The sequence below is a fragment of the Haematobia irritans genome, chromosome 1 (genome assembly GCF_050003625.1).
Source record: "Haematobia irritans isolate KBUSLIRL chromosome 1, ASM5000362v1, whole genome shotgun sequence".
In the NCBI taxonomy this organism is placed as follows: Eukaryota; Metazoa; Arthropoda; class Insecta; order Diptera; family Muscidae; genus Haematobia; species Haematobia irritans.
Window position 1 is genome coordinate 257,406,703 of NC_134397.1, and position 21,648 is coordinate 257,428,350.

Sequence of the window (21,648 nt, forward strand, 5' to 3'; positions counted from 1 at the left end):
TTCTTTAAAAGGCATTCTTTAGCGACCTATCTGCATACAGATCTCATTTAATTTTTCAATGTTATTCACTTACAAAACCAGTTTAAAATTTCAAATTATAACGATTACTTCAAATTAAGAAATGTTTTCTTAATTAAAAAAAGCTTTAACCCTATGATGCTAAATCCTCAAAAACTAAGCCTTTGGCCATATTAGAAGCGCTTTTATTTTAAATATAAAAAATCCATATTTCAGTTAATTAAAGGATGATTTCTTTAAATAAAAATATGTTTCTTTACTTTAAGGAAATTTTATCTAAGTTCAAAAACATTCGACTTTAATAAAAATTGTTTATTTTAATAAAAATTTCATTAATTTAAAAAAGTTTGTCGTTAATATTTTGTAAATTGCTCATCCTAAAATTTAGCTTGCGTAATCATTAACGTAAAAATTTGTTCAGTGTGTCGCTCGAATTTGCCAATTTTGATCATACAATTTTTATTTATTAATCGATCTTACTCATAAATATAATCTTCTGTAGTGCTAACTGTACCTGCAAAGAATCATCCAAATCGGTTCAGATTTAGTTACAGCTATGTATCGCCCGATTTTTCGTAATTTGTTAAAAACATCCATATTTAATAAACTTCTGTGGTACTAAATAAACCTACCAAATATCAAAATTATGAGATATCGAACAATTCTATTTGAACCACAATATTTCTACATTTCCCTCGTTAACTGACAAAGTTAATATACCACTGTAAATAGTTAAATGCTTTCAAAACCAAAACCAACTACCTAACCACCACTAATACCCCCCAAAACAAAACACCCATCTCCCCACAAAAGGAAGTTTATACAAAACAGTCAAATATTTTGCTAAATAATCTCTTCAATCAACATACAGCGTCCTCAAATTGTTCATAGAAACATACGATAATACAAAATAAATGTTTACAAATCATAAATTGGTGTAAAATTGCCTTGCAGCTTGCCATTTAATGTCGTTGTTGAGATAAACATCAGTAGCACAACGATAAGAACATATTTTGAATAAATCACAGAGAGCTATGAAACATTGAAGGTGTTCTGGGCCAAAGGCATTATTTTGTTGCTTCAACAGCACCTTAGGAATGTGACATTTATTGATTTCTACAAATTGGCGTTGGTACATTTAGAAAAATAATTAATTAGGATATATGCTACAGGGTACATGCAGAAAAGAAACATGATTGTCATGAACATATTTGAAGAGCAATGTAATATAAATACGAATCGATATGGACTTTTGCACGGTACGTAGAGAGCCAGAATTGACATATGGGGGTCGCTTATATGGGGACTATATACAATTATGAACTTGATATGGACCAATTTTTGTGTGATTGGGGATCGATTTATCTGAGGGCTATATATAACTATAGACCGATATGGACCTAGTTACGCTTGGTTGTTAACGGCCATATACTAGCACAATGTACCAAATTTCAACTGACTCGGATGAAATTTGCTCCTCCAAGTGGCTCCAATAAGGACCACTTTTGGCATGGTTGTTAAATATCATATACTACCACCACGTACTAAATTTCAAACAGATCGGATAAATTTTGCTTCTCCAAAAGGCACGGGAGATCAAATCTGGGGATCGGTTTATATGGGGGCTATATATAATTGTGGACTGATATGAACCAATTCCAGCATGGTTGTTGGATACCATATACCAACGTCACGTACCAAATTTCAACCGAATCGGATGAATTTTGGTCTTCCAAGGGGCTAAGGAGGTCAAATCTGGGGATCGGTTTATATGGGGGCTATATAAATTTATGGACCGATTTCGACCAATTTTTGCATTGGCGTTTGAGGCCATATATTAACACAATGTACCAAATTTCAACTGAATCAGAAGAATTTTGGTCTTCCAAGAGGCTTCGGAGGTCAAATCTGGTGATCGGTTTATATGGGGGTTATATATAAATATGGATCGATGTGGACCAATTTTTGCATGGTCATTAGAGACCATATACTAACATCATGTACCAAATTTCAGCCGGGTCGGATGAAATTTACTTCTCATAGAGGCTCCGCAAGCCAAATCGGGGGTTCGGTTTATATGGGAGCTATATTGACCGATGTGGACCAATTTTTGCATAGTTGTTAGAGACCATATACCAACACCATGTACCAAATTTTAGCCGGTCCGGATGAAATTTGCTTCTCTTAGAGGCTCCGCAAGCCAAATCGGGGAATCGGGTTATATGGGGGCTATATATAATTATGAACCGACGTGGACCAATTTTTGCATGGTTGTTAGAGATCATATGCTGACACCATGTACCAAATTTCAACCGGGTCGGATGAAATTTGCTTCTCATAGGGCTTCGCAAGCCAAATCAGAGGGTCGGTTTATATAGGGGCTATATATAATTATGGACCGATGTGGACCAATTTTTGCATTGTTGTTAGAGACCATATTCTAATACCATGTACAAAATTTCAGCCGGATCGAATGAAATTTGCTTCTGTTAGAGGATCGGCAAGCCAAATTTTGGGGTCCGTTTATATGGGGGCTACATATAAAGGGTGATTCTTTTGAGGTTAGGATTTTCATGCATTAGTATTTGACAGATCACGTGGGATTTCAGACATGGTGTCAAAGAGAAAGATGCTCAGTATGCTTTGACATTTCATCATGAATAGACTTACTAACGAGCCACAACGTCGAATTTTCAGTGAATGGGCCCTAGAAAAGTTGGCAGAAAATCCGCTTTTTTATCGACAAATTTTGTTCAGCGATGAGGCTCATTTCTGGTTGAATGGCTACGTAAATAAGCAAAATTGCCGCATTTGGAGTGAAGAGCAACCAGAAGCCGTTCAAGAACTGCCCATGCATCCCGAAAAATGCACTGTTTGGTGTGGTTTGTACGCTGGTGGAATCATTGGACCGTATTTTTTCAAAGATGCTGTTGGACGCAACGTTACGGTGAATGGCGATCGCTATCGTTCGATGCTAACAAACTTTTTGTTGCCAAAAATGGAAGAACTGAACTTGGTTGACATGTGGTTTCAACAAGATGGCGCTAGATGCCACACAGCTCGCGATTCTATGGCCATTTTGAGGGAAAACTTCGGAGAACAATTCATCTCAAGAAATGGACCGGTAAGTTGGCCACCAAGATCATGCGATTTGACGCCTTTAGACTATTTTTTGTGGGGCTACGTCAAGTCTAAAGTCTACAGAAATAAGCCAGCAACTATTCCAGCTTTGGAAGACAACATTTCCGAAGAAATTCGGGCTATTCCGGCCGAAATGCTCGAAAAAGTTGCCCAAAATTGGACTTTCCGAATGGACCACCTAAGACGCAGCCGCGGTCAACATTTAAATGAAATTATCTTCAAAAAGTAAATGTCATGGACCAATCTAACGTTTCAAATAAAGAACCGATGAGATTTTGCAAATTTTATGCGTTTTTTTTTTTTTTAAAGTTATCAAGCTCTTAACAAATCACCCTTTAGTTACGGACTTATATGGACCAATTCCGGCATGGTTTTTAGAGACCATAAACTAACACCACGTACCAATTTTCAACCGAATCGAATGAATTTTGCTCAACCATGAGGCTTCGGAGGTCAAACCTGGGGATCGGTTTATATGGGGGCTATATCTAATTATGGACCGATGTGGACCAATTTTTGCATGGTTGTTAGATACTATATACTAACATCATGTACCAAATTTCAGCCGGCTCTAATGAAATTTTCTTCTCTTAGAGTTGCGGAGCCAAATCGAGGATCGGTTTATATGGGGTTTATATGTGGTTTATATGTGGGCCAAATTTGGGGGTCCGTTTATATGGGTGCTATACGTAAAAGTGGACCGATATGGCCCATTTGCAATACCATCCGTCCTACATCAATAACAACTACTTGTGCCAAGTTTCAAGTCGATAGCTTGTTTCGTTCGGTAGTTAGCGTGATTTCAACAGACGGACGGACATGCTCAGATCGACTCAGAATTTCACCACGAACCAGAGTATATATGTACTTTATTGGGTCTTAGAGCAATATTTCGATGTGTTACAAACGGAATGACAAAGTTAATATACCCCTATCCTATGGTGGAGGGTATAAAAATTGAATTAAAAGAACTTCCTGTGTAGTTAAAATAAAGAACATCTTTGGGAAGACATTTTGGAAGTGCTTTTAAAGTTATGCTTCAGAACAACTTGAAATTTTTTTTTGTGCTGGCAAATAAATATTTTTTTAATTTTTTTCTGGTTTTTAATATAACTCTTGTCTGGCGTTTCACACCAAATATTTTCAAAAAATCATCAAATATTTTCAAAAATTTTTCCAAAATGGATTTAGCATGTTTTTCGGCCAAATTTAAATAATTTGTACCATTTTATTCATTCTTAAAATGTTTTCAATAAAATTAAAATATTTTTAAATTTTTCATTCCCAGATACAAAAAAATTAATCCAAACGAACTTCCTGTACAGTTAGAATAAAGAACATCTTTGGGAGTACATTTTTGGATGTGCTTTTATAGTTGTGCATATAGAAGAACTTCCAAATTTTTTTGCTGGGATGTTTGACATAAAATTATCTCACTTGTTAAAATTCCAAATCCATACATATTTGCTTCAGTGTATCCTTGTGATCACTACCATATCGGGCAAAAATACTGAATACCCCTCATTTATCGATAGTGGTTTTGTGTGTGTGTTTGTGATTTTATGTTGCACAATTGACACGCACCATGTTTGTGGTTGATTTGAAATTTCCTCTGAGTGCGAGAGTCTTTATGTTTTTATCAATCCTATCGTACCCTAGACCCACTCTCTCTCTCTCTCTCTCTGAGACCCAAACAAATTTAGAATACATTTCCTGGGGGTTACCAGCTGAAGTGTTAAACTGGTTCAAGTACCATCGAATGAATGAACGGAACGGAACAGCGACGATATTAAAATTCTGTTCATGTCTGTCATTGATTTGTCACATATTTGAGTGTCTATTTGTATGGATTTGTTTGCGGAATTTTCTCGGTAAGTGCCTTGGTGTGTGAGAAACAGTGAGTGAGAGAATGTTTTTTTTTGTCTCTTATTCAGCTTGTTTGCTGGTGTTTCCTGTTTCCTATGTATGCGAATGTCAGTTTTTCGTATTCATATCAGTGTCGTTGCTATCGATGTCTATATGTCGCCATCGGTGTTGCTGTCAAAGTCGTCGTCGTTTGTTCTTCAATGCTAAACACATGTCTGAAATGTTTATGCAAATTTATTTGATTGCTTATGGTTTGTTTAATCTTACCACATACTAACATGCATCGAAAACCACACACACACATACACCGTTGCTAACCATCCATTCTAATACATATGCTTGATGTCACAACATTCCACAAATATTCGTTTCTTTTGCCCTCATCCCCAACCCAAAAAAAAGGGGTGACAGGGATTTGTGTCAATATCGTGTGTATGGATGTGACGATGTCGTCGATACATCCTTTTTAGCTGGAATTGAAATTTATTAGTTTGCAAATAATCCTCGGCAATTTTCCAGTATTTTTATATTGAGATGATTTGGATTTGTTTTTGCCTTATGAACTCATTTATTGCTAGAATATTTATGCAAAACATTTTATCGGTTTTATTGATCTCTGAGAAATTGGAATATGAATACACAAAATGGCATAGTTAATTGGCTTTTTGGGATATTGCGGTTAGGCAATTTGAAGAAATGCATAGACCTTGGTTATTTTTCCAAGTAGTCATATTAGTTTGAAATAAGAGTAATATGGAATCATTAGGAAAATGTATGTACACATATATATAGAAAGTGTATATGGTAAATTAGATTAAATTCTAATGTTTTCTTTGATCTGGAAGTAATTTCTAATCTACACTAAAAGCTGTGCATTTTATATTGGATTGTCAATAGCAAAAATTTATGTTTATGCCTAATTGACATAATGGCTGTAGGAAACAAGCCACCTAAAAACAAGTAAGGAAAGTCTAAAGTCGGGCGGGGCCGACTATATTATACCCTGCACCACTTTGCAGATCTAAATTTTCGATACCATATCACATCCGTCAAATGTGTTGGGTGCTATATATAAAGGTTTGTCCCAAATACATACATTTAAATATCACTCGATTTGGACAGAATTTGATAGACTTTTACAAAATCTATAGACTCAAAATTTAAGTTGGCTAATGCACTAGAGTGGAACACAATTTTATTAAAACAACAAGTATATACAGCACTAAGTTCGGCCGGGCCGAATCTTAAATACCCACCACCATGAACCAAACATTAGGGTTTCCTTTGAAATTTCAGGAGGGCTTGAGGACTTGAGGACACTTCCCGAAGATAAATTTAAAGATTTCACCTATGAGGACTATATCAGATTCTGGCTTTATAAGAACCATTTTTGTTTGAGTTTTAGAGGAATCATTAACATCTCTTGTAAGTGTGCAAGAAAATTATAAAATAACGTCTTGATTTGAAATCTTAAATCTGTAGAAATAAAATCTGGAAATTTTACATTGAGTTTCAAGCAATTTTCATGATAAGTGCGCCTTCTACACCCTCAAGAAGTGAAGTCGGTCTATATGGAGGCATTACCAAATGGACCGATAAAAACTTAATGCGATACACGTTTTTGTGAACCTAAAATACCAGAATATTTACAATTTCAGGCAAATCAGACAAAAACTACGGTTTCTAGAAACCCAAGGAGTTAAATCGGGAGATCGTTCTTATGGGGGGCTATACTAAAATATGGACCGATACTCACCGTTTTCGGCACACCTCTTTATGACCCGAAAATACCTCTAGATTTCCAATTTCAGGCAAATTGGATAAAAACTTCGGATTATAGAAGCCCAAGAAGGAAAATCGGGAAATCGGTCTATATGGGGCCTATACCAAAACATGGACCGATACTCACAATTTTTGGCACACGTATTTGTGGTCCGACAATACCTCTAGATTTCCAATTTCAGGTAAATTGAATAAAAACTACAGTTTCTATAAGCCCAAGAAGTAAAATCGGGAGATCGGTCTATATGGGGGCTATACCAAAATATGGACCGATACTCACAATTTTTGGCACACGTATTTGTGGTCCTACAATACCTCTAGATTTCCAATTTCAGGCAAATTGGATAAAAACTTCCGATTCTAGAAGCCCAAGAAATAAAATCGGGAAATCGGTCTATATGGGGCCTATACCAAAATATGGACCGATACTCACCATTTTCGGCACACCTCTTTATGGTCCTAAAATACCTCTAGATTTCCAATTTCAGACAAATTGGATAAAAACTACTGTCTCTATAAGCCCAAGACACCAAATCGGGAGGTCGTTTTATATGGGGACCATACCAAAACATGGACCGATACTCACAATTTTTGGCACACGTATTTGTGGTCCTACAATACCTCTAGATTTCCAATTTCAGGTAAATTGAATAAAAACTGCAGTTTCTATAAGCCCAAGAAGTAAAATCGGGAGATCGGTCTATATGGGGGCTATACCAAAATATGGACCGATACTCACAATTACTGCCACACGTATTTGTGGTCCTACAGTAGCTCTAGATTTCCAATTTCAGATAAATTGAATAAAAACTGCGGTTTCTATAAGCCCAAGAAGTAAAATCGGGAGATCGGTCTATATGGGGGCTTTACCAAAATATGGACCGATACTCACAATTTTTGACACACGTATTTATGATCCTACAATACCTCTAGATTTCCAATTTCAGGTAAATTAATTAAAAACTGCGGTTTCTATAAGCCCAAGAAGTAAAATCGGGAGTTCGGTTTATATGGGGACTATATCAAAACCTGGACCGATATAGCCCATCTTCGAACTTGACCTGTCTGTAGACAAAAGACGAGTTTGTGCAAAATTTCAGCACGATTGCTTCATTATTGAAGACTGTAGCGTGATTACAACAGACAGACAGACGGACATCGTTATAACGTCTTAGAATTTCTCCCTGATCAAGAATATATATACTTTATATAGTCGGAAATCGATATTTCGATGTATTACAAACGGAATGACAAACTTTTTATACCCCCGTCACCATTCTATGGTGGTGGGTATAAATATGGGAAACATTTAAATCTGAAGCAATTTTAAAGAAACTTCGCAAAAGTTTATTTATGATTTATCGCTCGATATATATGTATTAGAAGTTTAGGAAAATTAGAGTCATTTTTACAACTCTTCGACTAAGCAGTGACGATTTTACAAGGAAAATGTTGGTATTTTGACCATTTTTGTCGAAATCAGAAAAACAAATATATGGGAGCTATATCGAAATCTGAACAGATTTCAATCAAATTTGGTACGCATAGCCACAATGCTAATTCTACTCCCTGTGCAAAAGTTCAACTAAATCGGTGCATAAAATTGGCCTCTGTGGTCATATGATAGATATATCTAAATCTGAACCGATTTCAACCAAATTTGGCACGCATAGTAACAATGCTAATTCTACACCCTGTGCAACATTTCAACTAAATCGGAGAAAAAAATTGGCCTTGTGGTCTTATGAGTGTAAATCGGGCGAAAGATATATATGGGAGCTATGTCTAAATCTGAACCGATTTCAATAAAATTTGACACACTTGACTCTAATACTAATTGTTCTTCTTGTGCAAAATTTTAAGCAAATTAGGGTAAAACTCTGGCTTCTGGGGCCATATAAGTCCATATCGGGCGAAATATATATATGGGAGCTATATCTTAATCTGAACCGATTTCAATCAAATTTTGGACACTTGACTATACGAAAAAGTGTCATGTTTGTGCAAAATTTCAAGCAAATCAGGGTAAAACTCTGGCTTCTGGGTCCATATAAGTACATATCGGGCGAAAGATATATGTGGGAGCTATATCTAAATCTGAACCGATTTCTTCCAAAATCAATAGTGTTCTATTCTGACCCAAAACAGGAACTCGTGCAAAATTTGAAGGCGATTGAACTGCGACCTAGACTTTGATCACAAAAATGTGTTCGCAAACAGACGGACGGACATGGCTATATCGACTCAGGAGCCCACCCTGAGCATTTTTGCCAAAGACACCATGTGTCTATCTCGTCTCCTTCTGGGTGTTGCAAACATATGCACTTACTTATAATACCCTGTTCCACAGTGTAAAGCAGGGTATAATAAAAAAAGATTTCCGCTAGCGTGACTCGAACCTGCACTGAAAAAAATGTGGAAGATTATGCAACTTAAATTTTAGGACTCGAAATTTACGCAATGCTAAGGACAAAATTCTTTAAATTAATGACATTTTAATTAAAAGAAAGTTTATAATCCTTGCTTCAAAAATTTTTTTCATTAAATTTAAGACACAAATCTTGAAATTGTCCGTCCCTCTGTTGAAGTTGTAGATTTTTGAAGTAAGGCAAATGTTCCTTAAAATAAAGAAAAACATTTTTAATTTAAAGAAATCGTCTTTAACTCAACTGACATATTGTATTTTTAAATTTAAGATAAAAATGTTTCAAATATAGGCTAAGGCTTATTTTAAGGATTTGCATCTTTGGTTTAAAGTTTTTTTTTTAGCATTAAGAAAACGGTTTTTACTTTGAAGTACTTGGCATAATTTGGATTTTGAAACTGGAATTTGTTTGTTAATGAATACCTTTATTAATATATCGCAAACAGAGAATAAAAATTCGATGAATGAGATCTATATCCAATTTTAATTTTATCGATCCTAGATTTAAAGTCAGGGAGGTCCCTAAAAAATGTCTTCATTTTAAAGAAGCCGCATCTTTGGCTCGGAATCAATACCAAAATCCTTAAAGGAAGGTCAAAATCTTTGGATCCAAGTAAATTTTTTTTTGAGTGTGTGTTTTCTGCACGATACGCGTTAACAGTCGCCTTAGCACATTGCACCACCGAGGGAGTTGCCATAATAACGTCTGACGATTATTTTAAGACTTTTCGTGGCCAAAGAAAAACGAATGCCGTTCATGAAATCGTGAACGCCCGCGAACGAAATTGTGAACATTCCCTTTTGTTTTTTTGTGAACGTTTCCGTTTCATTTTGTCACCGTCCGTTCACGACTATGGAACGGAATTTTTTTATTAGTGTAGCGTTGGTTTAACTGCGGGATTTTGTTCTCGGTGTGGTAAAATTATAATTTCAATTAAATTTTCAAGGATTTTGGTACGGGGGCCATTTAAGGTACCTTAAGCGACCTAAATTCCTCCCCCCATAGATATTCTTAGAATATCAGTGCACTTTTTTGTAAGCTATTCAGTTCACTTTTTTATTGTCATGAATTGCACTTTGGCACATTTTAGGTTAAAATCCATATTTATTCCATCCATTAAGAAAACTCTTACGCATATTGCATTGCCTTAGAGCTAACTTCTTAACCAAGATGCATTCATACACTTTTAAGAACGGAGAAATAATCTTAAATCTCCCCAAAAAGCAAAGTAAAGAAGACCGAAATTTCACCTGGAATGTTGGACATCTAGAAGCAATTTAGATTTCCCGGGATTATGCTAAACATTTCATCGTCAATGTCTGTGTAAAGCTTAAATTTGCAGCCATTGAATTTTTATTTCCCTACGTTTTTTTTTATTGCCAGCGAGGGTTTAGTTTTATTCCTTTGATTTGCGAAAAAGAAATCTCAATATCACACAAATGGTTTGTTCAAAGGATCAACGCTAGGAGAAGAAGAAAGCAAAAAAATGGGTTCTCTATGTATGTAGTTGCTTTTTACTCCATCCATCTAGCCTTAATCCTTGCTGTCAATTCTTACTCCTTCCCCATTTGCGTTTTTTGTTTGGTCTTCTCTACTGCGGGTGAGATTTTTGTAAATTCAATTTGAAGAAGCACTTAAAAGGAGCAGTTCTCCTTGTGAATACAATCAAAGTGACACTTTAATAGTTTATACACCAGTTTCATTTTTTTTCCTTCTGTTGCGTCCACCAAAAAAATTTTCTCTTCCATAATTTTTCCACCAGCTCTAGCTGTGGCCATCATCATCGCTTTGGCGCTTGCTGACATGGTGATGGTGATGTTGCTGCTGCCACTGATGGTCAATCTAGCAGAAAATTAAGTTGCTATAATGTGATGGCAATGGCAGTGGCAATGTTGATGGCAATGAAGATGAAGAAAATGATGGTTTCCAGCATAAAATCTGCTGTTATCGAGTGTTTTTATGTTCATAAGGGAAATCTTTAGAAGTGGAATCGGAAACAGCAATATTAAGGATTCTTATGCGGTAAAGAACAGCAAAATAACAGGAGGAAGAAAAAAATGCAATTTATGCATTTCTTATGTATTTTGTGGTATTTATAAATAAATTCAACCAAGACAAGGCAACCCGTCTTGGTTTCATGACAGAGTGCTATGTGATTCACGTCAATTCAATGTGGGGAATTACTCAATATCCTGCGGGGACCATTTCAATACGCTTGACCACTGTAATGGGGGCTATAATAACTGAGTGAAATGAATGTCTCTCATCTCAGATTATTAATTATATTATATTGATTCCATAAAGTATGCATTTTTATATCCGAGGGATACTTTTAAAATTTAAAGTCACTTTTGCATTCGTTTGAACCAAACGTCACAGCACTTATGACACTCTGATTGATGTCTGCTTTCTGGACGCATCAAGCGCTTCATCAGGTGTTGGAAAACGTAAACCTTTCATTTTAATTTGTTCACGTACGTGGAAAAAGAAGTCATTAATTCTAAGACTACCCAGAAAAAAAGTGGACTCACCATCACGCTAACTTCCGAGCGAAACAAGCTATCGACTTGAAACTTGGCACAAGTATCGTCGATTGAGGTCGGATGGTATTGCAAATGGGCCATATCGGACCACTTTTACATATAGCCCCCATATAAACGGACTCCTAGATTTGGCTTGCGGATCATCTAAAAGAAGCAAATTTCATCCGATCCGGCTGAAATTTGGTACATGGTGTTAGTATATGGTCTCTAACAACCACACATCGGTCCATAATTATATACAGCAACCATATAAACTGATCCCCAGATTTGGCTTCCGGATCCTCTAAAAGAAGAAAATTTCATCCGATCCGGCTGAATTATAAACCGATTCCCCGATTTGGCTTTCGGAGCCTCTAAGAGAAGCAAATTTCATTCGATTCGGTTGAAATTTGGTACATGGTGTTAGTATATGGTCTCTAACAACCATGCAGGAATTGATCCATATCGGTCCATACTTATATCTAGCCCCAATATAAACCGATCCCCAAATTTGACCTCCGGAGCCTCTTGGAAGACCACAATTCATCTGATTCAGTTGAAATTTGGTACGTGGTGTTTATGGCCTCAAACACCCATGCAAAAATTGGTCGAAATCGGTCCATAATTTTATATAGCCACCCTTGGTAGAGCAAAATTCATCCGATTCGGTTGAAATTTGGTACGTGATGTTAGTATATGGTCTCTAACAACCATGCAGGAATTGGTCCATATCGGTCCATAATTATATTTTAGGTTAGGTGGCAGCCCGATGTATCAGGCTCACTTAGACTATTCAGTCCATTGTGATACCACAGTGGTGAACTTCTCTCTTATCACTGAGTGCTACCCGATTCCATGCTAAGCTCAATGACAAGGGTCCTCCTTTTTATAGCCGAGTCCGAACGGCGTTTCACATTGCAGTGAAGCCACTTAGAGAAGCTTTGAAACCCACAGAAATGTCACCAGCACAAATTTTTTTTTTTTTGTGTTCTTTCGAAGCAGGAATCGAACCCACGACCATGTGTATGCAAGGCGGGCATGCTATGCTAACCATTGCACCACGGTGGCTAAAAAACTACGGTGTATAGAATCCCAAGACCCCAAATCGGGAGGTAGGTTTATATGTAGACTATATCAAAACCTGGACCAATATAGCCCATCTTTGAAATTGATCTGCCTGCAGACAAAAGACAGCCAGGCAGACAGACGGACATGGTTCTATCGCCTTAAAGGGTGATACGGTCAAAATTTGGTCAATATAAACTTGACGTATTTCTTTCAATTTTGCATTTAAAAAACCTGAACACCCCTCATTTTGAAGGTGTGTGTGTGTAGAATGTTGCTCCTATTTTGATTTTGGAATTCACTCTTCAGTTTTCAAAATGCCGTCCAAGCAAGAAGAGCAGCGTATCAAAATTTTGCTCGCGCATCGCGAAAATCCTAGCTACTCGCACGCAAAGCTAAAAGTTGCCAAATCAACCGTTACAAATGTAATTAAAATGTTTGGGGAACGTTTGTCGACAGCCAGGAAGTCTGGATCGGGGGGAAATCGAAAACCGGAAGCCACTGAGACGACAAAGAGAGTTGCCTGTAGTTTCAAGCGAAACCCTAACCTCTCTCTCCGAGATGCCGCAAATAAGCTGGGTGTATCGTCTACAACCGTGCATCGAGCAAAAAAACGAGCCGGACTATCGACTTACAAGAAGGTAGTGACTCCAAATCGCGATGATAAACAAAATACGACGACCAAAGCGCGATCCCGGAGGCTGTACACGACGATGCTGACGAAGTTTGACTGCGTGGTAATGGACGACGAAACCTACGTCAAAGCCGACTACAAGCAGCTTCCGGGACAGGAGTTTTATACGGCAAAAGGAAGGGGAAAGGTAGCAGATATTTTCAAGCACATAAAACTGTCAAAGTTCGCAAAGAAATATCTGGTTTGGCAAGCCATCTGTACCTGTGGCTTGAAAAGCAACATTTTCATAGCTTCCGGGACTGTCAACCAAGAAATTTACGTGAAAGAGTGTTTGAATAAACGTCTGCTGCCTTTCCTGAAGAAACACGGTTGTTCCGTACTGTTTTGGCCGGATTTGGCATCTTGCCATTACGGTAAAAAGGTCATGGAGTGGTACGTCGCCAACAACGTGCAGGTGGTTCCCAAGGACAAGAACCCTCCCAACACGCCAGAGCTCCGCCCAATTGGGAAATACTGGGCTATTGTCAAACGGAACCTAAAGAAGACCAAAACAAGTATATACGGCCGTAAGTTCGGCCAGGCCGAAGCTTATGTACCCTCCATCATGGATTTCGTAGAAACTTCTTCTAAACACTGCCATCCACAATCGAATTACTTAAGTTGCGGTAACGCTTGCCGATGGCAAGGTATCTTAAAACCTCCTAACACCATCTTATAAATTGAATGTAAGTCCATACGTGGTATACATTAAATCAAAAAAGATCGATCCAATACGTATATAATTCAGTTTGACAAAGTAGACATAAAATTTTGACAAAATTTTCTACAGAAATAAAATTTTAACAAAATTTTCTATAGAAATAAAATTTTCACAAAATTTTCTATAGAAATAAAAATTTTGACAAAATTTTCTATAGAAAGAAAATTTTGACAAAAATTTCTACAGAAATAAAATTTTAACAAAATTTTCTATAGAAATAAAATCTTGGTAGATTATTTTTGGCTCGAGTGGCAACCATGATTATGAACCGAATAAAATTTGAACAAAATTTTCTATAGAAATACAATTTTGACAAAATTTTCTATAAAAATAAAATTTTGGTAGATTATTTTTGGCTCTAGTTGCAACCATGATTATGAACCGATATGGACCAATTTTTGTGTGATTGGACCAATTTTGGTATGGTTGTTAGCGACCATATACTAACACCACGTTCCTAATTTGAACCGGATCGGATGAATTTTGCTCCTCCATTGTGGCACGGTTGTTAAAGATCTAACACCATGTTCCAAATTACAACCAGATTGGATGAAATTTGCTTCTTTTTGAGACTTCGCAAGCCAAATCTGGGGATCGGTTTATATGGGGGCTATATATAATTATGAACCGATGTGGACCAATTTTTGCATGGTTGTTAGAGACCATATACCAATATCGTGTACCAAATTTCAGGCGGATCGGATGAAATTTGTTTCTCTTTGAGGCACCGCAACCCAAATCTGGGGATCGGTTTATATGGGCGCTATATATAATTATGGACCGATGTGGACCAATTTTTGCACGGTTGTTAGAGACCATATACCAATACCATGTACCAAATTTCAGCCGGATCGGATGCAATATGCTTCTCTTAGAGGCTCCACAAGCCAAATCTGGGGATCGGTTTATATGGGGGCTATATATAATTATGAACCGATGTGGACCAATTTTTGCATGGTTGTTAGACACCATATACCAACATCATGTACCAAATTTCAGACGGATCGGATGAAATTTGTTTCTCTTTGAGGCACCGCAACCCAAATCTGGGGATCGGTTTATATGGGCGCTATATATAATTATGGACCGATGTGGACCAATTTTTGCATGGTTGTTAGACACCATATACCAACATCATGTACCAAATTTCAGCCGGATCGGATGAAATTTTCTTCTCTTTGAGGCTCCGCAAGCCAAATCTGGGGATCGGTTTATATGGGGGCTATATGTAATTATGGACCGATGTGGACCAATTTTTGCACGGTTGTTAGAGACCATATACCAAATTTCAGCCGGATCGGATGAAATTTTCTTCTCTTTGAGGCTCCGCAAGCCAAATCTGGGGATCGGTTTATATGGGGGCTATATATAATTATGGACCGATGTGGACCAATTTTAGCATGGTTGTTAGAGACCATATACCAACACCATGTACCAAATTTCAGGCGGATCGGATCAAATTTGCTTCTCTTTTAGGCTCCGCAAGCCAAATCTGGGGATCGGTTTATATGGGGGCTATATATAATTATGGACCGATGTGGACCAATTTTTGCACGGTTGTTAGAGACCATATACAAACACCATATACCAAATTTCAGCCGGATCGGATGAAATCTGCTTTTGTTAGAGGCTCCACAAGCCAAATCGGAGTGTCCCTTTATATGGGGGCTATACGTAAAAGTGGACCGATATGACCCATTTTCAATACTATGCGACCTACATCGATAACAACTACTTGTGCCAAGTTTCAAGTCGATAGCTTGTTTCGTTCGGAAGTTAGCGTGATTTCAACAGACGTACGGACGGACGGACGGACATGCTTAGATCGTCTCAGAATTTCACCACGACCCAGAATATATATACTTTATGGGGTCTTAGAGCAATATTTCGATGTGTTACAAACGGAATGACAAAGTTAATATACCCCCATCCTATGATGGAGGGTATAAAAACTGCTAAGGACGAGCAGCAGTTCAAGGCAAACTGGCTTTCTGAGGCGAAGAAGGTGGACAAGGTGGCTGTACAAAATCTGATGGCAGGTGTCAAGCGTGAGGCCCGGCAATTCGGACTTGGAAAAGCGAAAGCCTAACTGAATATTTTTTCTGAATTTTATACTAATTGAACTTGAACAAGTATATACGGCCGTAAGTTCGGCCAGGCCGAATCTTATGTACCCTCCACCATGGATTGCGTAGGAACTTCTACTAAAGGCTGTCATCCACAATCGAATTACTTGGGTTGCGATAACACTTGCCGATGGCAAGGTATCTTAAAACTTTTTAACACTGTCTTCTAAATTGTAAGTTAGTCCATAAGGGGTATATAAAGGGTGATTTGTTAAGAGCTTGATAATTTTTTTTTTTTAAAAACGCATAAAATTTGCAAAATCTCATCGGTTCTTTATTTGAAACGTTAGATTGGTCCATGACATTTACTTTTTGAAGATAATTTCATTTAAATGTTGACCGCGGCTGCGTCTTAGGTGGTCCATTCGGAAAGTCCAATTTTGGGCAACTTTTTCGAGCATTTCGGCCGGAATAGCCCGAATTTCTTCGGAAATGTTGTCTTCCAAAGCTGGAATAGTTGCTGGCTTATTTCTGTAGACTTTAGACTTGACGTAGCCCCACAAAAAATAGTCTAAAGGCGTCAAATCGCATGATCTTGGTGGCCAACTTACCGGTCCATTTCTTGAGATGAATTGTTCGCCGAAGTTTTCCCTCAAAATGGCCATAGAATCGCGAGCTGTGTGGCATGTAGCGCCATCTTGTTGAAACCACATGTCAACCAAGTTCAGTTCTTCCATTTTTGGCAACAAAAAGTTTGTTAGCATCGAACGATAGCGATCGCCATTCACCGTAACGTTGCGTCCAACAGCATCTTTGAAAAAATACGGTCCAATGATTCCACCAGCGTACAAACCACACCAAACAGTGCATTTTTCGGGATGCATGGGCAGTTCTTGAACGGCTTCTGGTTGCTCTTCACTCCAAATGCGGCAATTTTGCTTATTTACGTAGCCATTCAACCAGAAATGAGCCTCATCGCTGAACAAAATTTGTCGATAAAAAAGCGGATTTTCTGCCAACTTTTCTAGGGCCCATTCACTGAAAATTCGACGTTGTGGCAGATCGTAAGTCTATTCATGATGAAATGTCAAAGCATACTGAGCATCTTTCTCTTTGACACCATGTCTGAAATCCCACATGATCTGTCAAATACTAATGCATGAAAATCCTAACCTCAAAAGAGTCACCCTTTATTAAACAAAAAAAAGGCCGATTAAATACGTATATAATTCAGTTTGACAAAATTTTCTATAGAAATAAAATTTTGACAAACTTTTCTATAGAAATAAAAACTTGACAAAATTTTCTATAGAAATAAAATGTTGACAAAATTTTCTATGGAAGTAAAATGTTGACAAAATTTTCTATAGCAATAAAATTTTGACAAAATTTTCTATAGAAATAAAATGTTGACAAAATTTTCTATAGAAAAAAATTTTTTAACAAAATTTTCTATAGAAATAAAATTTTGACAAAATTTTCTATGGAAATAAAATGTTGACAAACATTGCTATAGAAATAAACTTTTTACAAAACTTTCTATAGAAATGAAATTTTGACAAAACTTTCTATAGTAATAAAATTTGACAATTTTTACATGGTTGTTAGAGGCCATATACTAACGAAATGTACCAAATTTCAACCGTATCGGATAACTTTTGCTCCTCCAAGAGGCTCCGGAGGTCAAATCTGGGGATCGGTTTATATGGGAGCTATATATAATTATGGACCGATATGGACCAATTTTTGCATGCTTGTTAGAGCCCGTATACTAACATCAGGTACCCAATTTCAAACGGATCGGATGCATTTTGCCCCTCCAAGAGGCTCCGGAGGTCAAATCTGGGGATCGGTTTATATGGGAGCTATATATAATTATGGACCGATATGGACCAGTTTTTGCATGGTTGTTAGAGACCATATACTAACACCACGTACCAAATTTCAACCGGATCGGATGAATTTTGCTGCTCCAGAAGGCTCCGCAAGCCAAATTTGGGGATCGGTTTATATGGGGGCTATATATATTTATGGACCGATATGGACCAATTTGTGCATGGTTGTTAGAGACCGTATGCTAACATCAGGTACCAAATTTCAACCGGATCGGATGAATTGTACTCCTCCAAGAGGCTCCGGACGTCAAATCTGGGGATCGGTTTATATGGGAGCTATATATAATTATGGACCGATATGGACCAATTTTTGCATGCTTGTTAGAGACCATATACTAACACCACGTACTAAATTTCAATTGGATCGGATGAATTTTGCTCATCCAAGAGGCTCCAGAGTTCAAATCTGGGGATCGGTTTATATGGGAGCTATATATAATTATGGACCGATATGGACCAATTTTTGCATGCTTGTTAGAGACCGTATACTAACATCAGGTACCCAATTTCAAACGGATCGGATGCATTTTGCCCCTCCAAGAGGCTCCGGAGGTCAAATCTGGGGATCGGTTTATATGGGAGCTATAAATAATTATGGACCGATATGGACCAGTTTTTGCATGGTTGTTAGAGACCATATACTAACACCACGTACCAAATTTCAACCGGATCGGATGAATTTTGCTGCTCCAGAAGGCTCCGCAAGCCAAATTTGGGGATCGGTTTATATGGGGGCTATATATATTTATGGACCGATATGGACCAATTTGTGCATGGTTGTTAGAGACCGTATGCTAACATCAGGTACCAAATTTCAACCGGATCGGATGAATTGTACTCCTCCAAGAGGCTCCGGACGTCAAATCTGGGGATCGGTTTATATGGGAGCTATATATATTTATGGACCGATATGGACCAATTTTTGCATGGTTGTTAGAGACCATATGCTAACATCAGGTACCAAATTTCAACCGGATCGGATGAATTTTGCCCCTCCAAGAGGCTCCGGAGGTCAAATCTGGGGATCGGTTTATATGGGGGCTATATATAATTATGGACCGATATGGACCAGTTTTTGCATGGTTGTTAGAGACCGTATACTTAGACCACGTACCAAATTTCAACCGGATCGGATGAATTTTGCTGCTCCAGAAGGCTCCGCAAGCCAAATTTGGGGATCGGTTTATATGGGGGCTATACGTAAACGTGGGCCGATATGGCCCATTTTCAATACCATCCGACCTACATCAATAACAACTACTTGTGCCAAGTTTCAAGTTGATAGCTAGTTTCTTTCGGAAGTTAGCGTGATTTCCATAGACGGACGGACAGCCGGACAGACGGACAGACGGACGGACGGACGGACATGCTTAGATCGACTCAGAATTTCACCACGACCCAGAATATATATACTTTATGGGGTCTTAGAGCAATATTTCGATGTGTTACAAACGGAATGACAAAGTTAATATACCCCCATCCTATGGTGGAGGGTATAAAAAGAAATTTAATTTGATTTTTTAAATAAACGATTTCACCGATTTACACGCGTTTTCCCTTGACCAAATTTTGACCGTATCACCCTTTAAGAAGATAATGGAAAGAAGTTTTAAGATAATTCGATTGTGGATGACATCCTTCAGTAGAATTTTGTAGAAATCTATGGGGGAGGGTTCGTTAGATTGTCAAACTTACGGCCGTAATACTTCCCGTGTAAAAATTGTGGGATCTAATTAGATATGATTAGATCTCAAAATTGGCCACTTTAGAACTAAGCAGATTCACCTTGATATGATGAGACAGAATTACATATAATTATATATAATTTCACATATGACGAGATCTAACTTTAGATCCAACTATATACAGGGATAGATATAATCATATCTAATACATAGATCTAGGCCAATATTGATATCTGATCAGATCTAATACCATAGTAATTAGATGTGATAAGATCTTACCATTTTTCGGATCTACTCATATCTAATTGTATCAAATTAGATCTCTCAGTTTTAACTCGGGTTGTTTTATTTAAATCACACTTTGTAGATTTTTCAGTAATAGACATCATTTAAACTAAAAATCTCAACATCTCTTTAAATTGCAATTAAAAATAAAAATGCCAAAAGGGAAAATACAAAATGTACTTAAATTTAATAAAATTCTCTCACGTTTGTGCATTAAGAAGAGATCAAGAGTACAAAGACTTTCCGCATAAAATCATTCTATGCATTTTTCCTCTAAAAAGAAAAATCACAAAAAAAAACAAGTATAAACGGCCGTAAGTTCGGCCAGGCCGAATCTTATGTACCCTCCACCATGGATTGCGTAGAAACTTCTACGAAAGACTGTCATCCACAATCGAATTACTTGGGTTGTGGTATCTTAAATCGTTTTCTAAATTGTGAGATAGTCCATACATTAGACAAAAAAAATATGTGTAAGTAAGTCTACAAATAATTACGAATCGATATGGACTTTTGCACGGTACGTAGGGAGCCAGAATTGAAATATGGGGGTCGCTTATATGGGGGCTATATACAATTATTGATATGGACCAATTTTTGTGTGATTGGGGATCGATTTATCTGAGGGCTATATATAACTATAGACCGATATGGACCTAGTTAGACATGGTTGTTAACGGCCATATACTAGCACAATTTAAACTGACTCGGAAGAAATTTGCTCCTCCAAGAGGCTCCAAAACCAAATCTCGGGATCGGTTTATATGGGGGCTATATATAATTGTGGACTGATATGGACCACTTTTGGCATGGTTGTTAAATATCATATACTACCACCACGTACAAAATTTCAACCAGATCGGATGAATTTTGCTTCTCCAAAAGGCACCGGAGGTCAAATCTGGGGATCGGTTTATATGGGTGCTATATATAATTATGGACTGACATGAACCAATTCCTGCATGGTTGTTGGATACCATATACTAACATCACGTACCAAATTTCAACCGAATCGGATGAATTTTGCTCTTCCAAGGGGCTCCGGACGTAAAATCGGGGGATCGGTTTATATGGGGGCTATATATAATTATGGACGGATTTCGACCAATTTTTGCATGGGAGTTTGAGGCTATATACTACCACAATGTACCAAATTTCAGCTGGATCGGATGAAATTTGCTTCTCTTAGAGGCCTCGCAAGCCAAATTTGGGGGTCCGTTTATATGGGGGCTATATATAATTATGGACCGATGTGGACCAATTTTTGCATGGTTGTTAGAGACCATATACTAACACCATGTACCAAATTTCAGCCGGATCGGATGAAATTTGCTTCTCTTAGAGGCCTCGCAAGCCAAATTTGGGGGTCCGTTTATATGGGGGCTATACGTAAAAGTAGACCGATATGGCCCATTTGCAATACCATCCGACCTACATCAATAACAACTACTTGTGCCAAGTTTCAAGTCGATAGCTTGTTTCGTTCGGAAGTTAGCGTGATTT